This window comes from Pundamilia nyererei, unplaced genomic scaffold (assembly GCF_000239375.1).
Source record: "Pundamilia nyererei isolate P.nyererei 1_Seehausen unplaced genomic scaffold, PunNye1.0 scaffold00209, whole genome shotgun sequence".
Taxonomy (NCBI): Eukaryota; Metazoa; Chordata; class Actinopteri; order Cichliformes; family Cichlidae; genus Pundamilia; species Pundamilia nyererei.
This window is the reverse complement of record NW_005187610.1, coordinates 1,036,988-1,042,964: the sequence shown is the minus strand read 5'-3', so window position 1 is coordinate 1,042,964 and position 5,977 is coordinate 1,036,988. Positions and strand designations below refer to the sequence as shown.

General features: G+C 43.2%; 1 long non-coding RNA gene across 1 annotated transcript in view; it reads right to left on the bottom strand.

Annotated features, from left to right (window-relative positions):
* Window positions 1–407: 407 nt before the first annotated feature.
* The window catches only part of LOC102212020 (uncharacterized), a 9,432-nt gene continuing 3,862 nt past the window's right edge, over window positions 408–5,977 (bottom strand). Inside the window, exons 2-3 of the long non-coding RNA XR_312105.1 lie at window positions 3,902–3,904; window positions 408–418 (exon numbers count right to left, since the gene is read on the bottom strand). This is a non-coding gene — a long non-coding RNA (uncharacterized LOC102212020). The remainder of the gene's footprint in view (window positions 419–3,901; window positions 3,905–5,977) is intronic.

The following is a 5,977-nucleotide window of genomic DNA, read 5'->3' as shown; positions in this document are numbered from 1 at the left end:
TCTGCCCAGGGGATCCAGCCTGACCCAGACAAAATTACTGCTGTGAAAGACTGGCCATGCCCACAAACTGCCAAAGAGCTTAGGTCATTCCTAGGTTTCACGGGGTATTACAGGCAGTTTGTGAGGGATTATTCTTGCATTGTCAGGCCTCTCAATGACTTGTTAAAGGGAGAACTAGCCCCCAGGCATAAAGGCCAAAAACATTGGCCACGGACAAAGTCACCCTCACTTGGGGCAAAATGGACCCCTGCCTGCCAGGCTGCTTTCGACCTTATCGTTGAAAAACTGATTTCAGCACCTGTTCTGGCTTTCGCCAACTGGCAGCTCCCATACGTACTACACACAGATGCCAGTATGTCAGGCCTGGGGGCAGCGTTGTATCAGGTTCAAGACGGCCAGACTCGAATAGTAGCTTATGCTAGTCGTGGCCTCTCCAAAAGCGAAAAGAATTACCCTGTACATAAATTAGAATTTCTCGCCCTCAAGTGGGCAGTAAGTGAGAAGTTCCATGATTATTTGTATGGGGCTAATTTCAAGGTGCTGACTGATAACAACCCTTTGACGTATGTGTTGACCAGTGCGAAGCTTGATACTACAAGTCACAGGTGGCTTGCTTCTCTGTCGCTTTACAACTTTGACATACACTACAAATCTGGCCAACATAACACTGATGCTGACGGGCTCTCTAGGAGGCCTCATGGACTCTCAGAGGAGGACGAGGAGTCCCTGGAGACAGACAGAAAAATCTCCAGCATGCTGGACTGTGCTAGCTTGTCCCCTGAGGAGTTTAAAGTTCTCGATGGGGAGGCAATGAGTACTGTGTGTAAGCGTCATAGTGTCAATGTCAACACGATCTTAGGTGAAGGCACACAGACAGTCGACACTGTAATCCCTGCCATGGAAACACTCTTGTGCAATGACAGTGCGGTTCCTGATGACCTTGAGGATCTGGTCCCCCTACCTGGCCAGTCAGCCCTACCAGGAATGTCTATGGTGGACTGGTATCAGTTACAGAGAAATGACAGCTCTTTAGCCCGCATCATTGGCATTTTAGAGACTGGGGATGACACTTTTGACAGAAAGTCTGAGGAACCTGAGGTGGTTCTGTTTTTATGGGAGAAATCCTAGTTACCAGTACTTCTAGTTGATGGGGTGCTATACCGTAGAGTTTTTGATCAAAAGGGGGAGGCCTTCCATCAACTTGTCATCCCTAATAGCCATCGAGAGAGAGCCTTCCAAGGTGTTCATGATGAGACAGGTCACATGGGTATTGAGAGAACCTTAGAACTGGCTAGAGCGAGGTTTTACTGGCCAAAAATGGCTAGCTACATTGAGAACAAATGTAAAGCATGTGAGAGGTGTGTGAAACGAAAGGCACGAGTGCAGAAAGCCTCTAAACTTGTCAACATCAAAGTCAGTGGTCCCCTTGAGTTAGTGTGCATAGATTTTCTGACAATAGAACCCGATTCGAGAGACACCAGGAACATCCTAGTACTAACTGATCATTTTACAAAATATGCACAGGCATATCCCACGAGAGATCAGACAGCGAAAACGGTGTCCACAGTGTTATGGGAGAACTTCATCAGTCACTATGGGTTTCCTCGCAGAATCCATAGTGATCAAGGTGCTTGTTTTGAATCTGAAATAGTGGCAGAGCTTTGTAAACTAGCAGGGATTACAAAGTCCCGTATGACACCCTATCATCCACGTGGAAATCCAGTGGAAAGATTCAACAGGACTCTGTTGGACCTCCTCGGAACTCTGGAGGATAAGACAAAAGAGGAGTGGAGGAAGTATGTTCGCCCCCTTGTACATGCTTATAACTGTACAAAACATGACGCGACTAGAGAAGCACCCTTCCTTCTGATGTTTGGTAGAGAGCCACGCCTTCCGATTGACCTCTGTTTTGGACTTAGTCCACGTGGCCACAGCACCAGAACACATATTCAGTATGTACGAGAACTAAAGAGTAGGTTGAAGTATGCATACGACCTAGCCTCAAGAAATGCTGAGAAGAGACAATTGTTGAACAAAAGACGCTGGGATGCTAAGGTTACTGCCCTTCCATTGAAAGTGGGTGACAGAGTCCTGGTAAGGAATCTGAGCCTCAGAAAGAAACACAAAATCTCTGATAAGTGGGAGCCTATTGTGCACATCGTTGTTAAGCAGCCCGATGAGTCTATCCCAGTTTATGTGATTAGGCCAGAGGATGCAGAGGGTAGAGAGCGAGTTCTGCATCGTGACATGCTTCTTCCCTATGGGTTCCTACCGGTTAACCTGCAATGTGACAGTCAGGATGTGCTAACCAGTTCGGTTCAACCTCTCATGAGAGCGGATGCAGGGAGCAACACAGAAGAAACTCAGCTGGAGGAGGAGTTTGGGCAAGACGAGGAAATAAACTTTACATCCAGCCAATTTCCTGACAATGACTTGTTGGCGGATCAAAGGGATGTTCTGGGAGAACAGGAGGCGTCCCAGCCACAGTATCCTTTGAATCCTGGGGCACCTGAATTCATTCTAGATCTGACAGGCTCGGAGACAGCAAACGATGAGGAGGTGCTCAGCCCAGCCCCAACATGTGGTAGGTCACAAAGGAGGAGAGTGCCACCGGCTTACCTCAGTGACTATCAGGTCGGCTACAAAGTCGATTGTAAGCATCACAGTTTCAATGCGCCGATGACACTTGCATTGCTCAATAACTTTTTCCTGTCATTACAACAACAGATTGCTGGGTTAGTGCAATTTCTGTCGGGTGATAGTGACGGGGACGTCACACTTTAAGCAGGGGTGGATGTAACCCAGTGTTAATTTGGTTATCTGATATTGTGTGATATTCAGTATATATCTATATATCTATATATCTATATTGGGTGTTATAAAATGTTCTTCAATGATTTTGAGTTTTTTTTTATTGCTATTGGTTTGCGGCTGCTTTATGACAGTCGACTGTGGTAGTACATCCTAGCGGGAGGGGCTATGAGCTCACGTGGCTTGTAGCTGTGCCAGAGAGCAAGGTTGGGTGAGCTAGCGGGGAATATCTCCTTCTGCAGTAGCCTTAAAAAAAAGACTATTGTTCGTACTCCTGCCAGACGCCTCGCTGCTGTGCTGCCTTACTACTGTGCTGTCTCGCTGGTGCCATTAAAGGACAAGCGGCTGCCATCCCTTCATCCATCCGGACCTTGATTATTTGGACCGAAGTACTCACACACACGCCCGCACTCAGTGCCATACAGTCTCTTTATTTTGCTGGCCAGCTAACATCATTGTTTTTTTTCTTTTTGCATTCACAAAGACTATCCAAAGACATTTTGGTTATTGTCAAATAGACACTCTCTGATTACGGACTGAGGAGGTTGTGGTGTTACAACCCCAGGACTGAGAAAAAGGACTCTTTACATAATATATTCAATTGTCTCCTGGTTAGGAGAAGTGACTATTGATGGAAATATTTTTCTTCTTCTTGTCTTTGTTTACATTGTATCCCAGAGAAGTTTTAAGTTGACTTAAAGTCGGTGAAGTTTCCTTTGATATATCAGTGTCAAGCTGATGTTTAAGAGGGTATGTTGAGGACAGATGTGCTCTAGTCCATCAATCCTTTAAAGCGCTGGACACCGATGGTAAATTGCCATCAGACCCTAAATAAATTGTCCTCTGCTGTTATCCATATTGCTTCACTCATTCTTTGGTGAGTAGACGTATTGGTTACAAAAGCAGGAAATGAAACATATGTTTCCAATCAAACTTCATTCTAAGATAAAGACTAGAAAATATATTGAAGCATATCTTCCCGTTGGCTTCACCTGCACAAGTGCCGAGGTAGGTCTCCCCTGCAGAATTGGTTTTCCCTTCATTGGGAGCAGCGCTGGGCTGTTCAAATCACGGACAAACAGTATCCGACATTCTTGATTTTTAGTTCACAAACACTTGTTGTAATGACTAACTACTCCTGATCTTTTGGAGATGTTAGCTCTTTATACAGTAAAGTTACAGCGGGATACAAATAATATCAGGCTGATCCTGCCACGATTTGTTCCCCCTGTCTAAATCACGAACAAACAGTATCCCACAGTTGTTTATGTTTTTAAACCCATTTCGCACAGAGAGGCATTTTTTGAAAAATTTATTGACAGAAATGTTGAATATTATTACACAGGAAAAAAAACCCAACAACTACACGTAAAATAATCACACCGTGACGCCTCTGCCTTTCTAAATGGAGGGACAGTGACTGCGTGTTTATATGTAAGCGTGTAAAAACTGAAGATAGAGGAAAAAATACTCTTTCTGTTAATCTGCCATTCTGCAATTCATCTCATGTAAACAATAACATGGCACACAGCGTGACGTGAAAAAAGGCACATACATTTGACTTTGCGTGACGAACTCTGTATTCCTCGTCCACACGTAAACGCAAAAAAGGAGTTTTAAAAAGTCTCCGTTTTCGGTGATTCAAAACACCGTTTACGTGTGGACGAAACAGCTGCGTTTTCAAAAATACCCGTGTAGGTGCGGACGTAGTGTAAAAGAGTTAGTAGTTTATTTTATTACAACCTGTCATTTATTCCAGCTTAACTTGTATTTGCTTAATTGTTTACTAAATGTTTGAGGTGTGAAATAAACCGCAATGGAGCAAAATAAGGGTGTGTGTGGTTGGAGGATGTGTTTGAGCGTGCGTGTGTGCGCACGCGAGGGGGACATTTTTCTTGTAAAACAAAGGGGGGTCTACCAAAAAGATTCAAAAAGGATTATTTTACAGGAATTACGATTAACAGGGCGAGAGTCTGGAGCTGAGAGAATCTCAGGTGAGTGTCTATTCCCTGCACTGGAACCATCTTTTACCAGAAAGGAGAAAACAGATTAGTTTTGTCCAGACCTGCACTGAGGAATAGTGTGCGGTGCTAGCCTGTACAGACCTTTGCACATCTATAGTACCTTGCTGAATCCCTGAATAGAAAACAGACGTGGCTACGGGAGGTGTTTTAGCTCAAACTTGGTTGGATCGAGATCAGATCACGTTGACCTCATAAATGACCATAAAGACATACAGAAAATCTTCCACAAAACCTATTGGTCTACATTTAGCCTGACTACTAAGCCAGCAGCAATCAATTTGACAAAAAGAAGGTATATCAATATGTATATATTAATATATGCTGGTTTTTGCACTGAATTACTGAGCAACTGAAATGACCTCACATATATTAACTCAGCAGGGGTAAAATAATATTTGCCGAAGCACAGAAACTGTTAAAGAAAGCAAGCTGTGACAAGAAATAAAACAAGAAAGCAGTCTTTCTTGTTTTATTGTTTGGCAATTCCTCCAAAGCACCTGTTGTGGAGACATTACTGATAGTCTGGAATAATAATTAGTCTTGTTAAGAACTGTGCAACACTCATTTGTGTTGCAGTTTCACAGAATCGCTTTATCCAGATGAGATGATACCAAAAGTGGCCACTAGGTGCCACCATGGAGCTGGTCATAAGAGCACTTCAAAGTCTTGACACAATCAAACACAACTTCATCAGATGTTTCAGTGTTTGTCAAAGCCTCACTTTGACCATCATTTATTATAGCCAACTATTTCTCGCTTAAGCCAACTTGGATGTTATTAAGAGGCAAGGAAAGAAATGATGCTAGCAAAGGTTTAAATTTCATTAGGGACTGAAACAAACCCCAGAGAGCCTGATTACTATGACAAATGCAAAACAATTTGGCAAGGAATTTTGGAACGACCTCGTCTTTAAATACAGGGAGATAAAAAAAACTGGGTGCAAACAGTTGCATCAGCTGAAGAACGGGAAACTGGAACACGTTACTGATGTGCGGATCGATCCTGAAATATCGATTCATCCAATACCAATCATTTATGTTCTAGAATCGATTCTCACATTAAAATATCGATATTTTAGTAATTTAGGGTAAATTTGTAGTTTATCATTAACAGGAACACAGTGGAAAGAAACTATAACATTC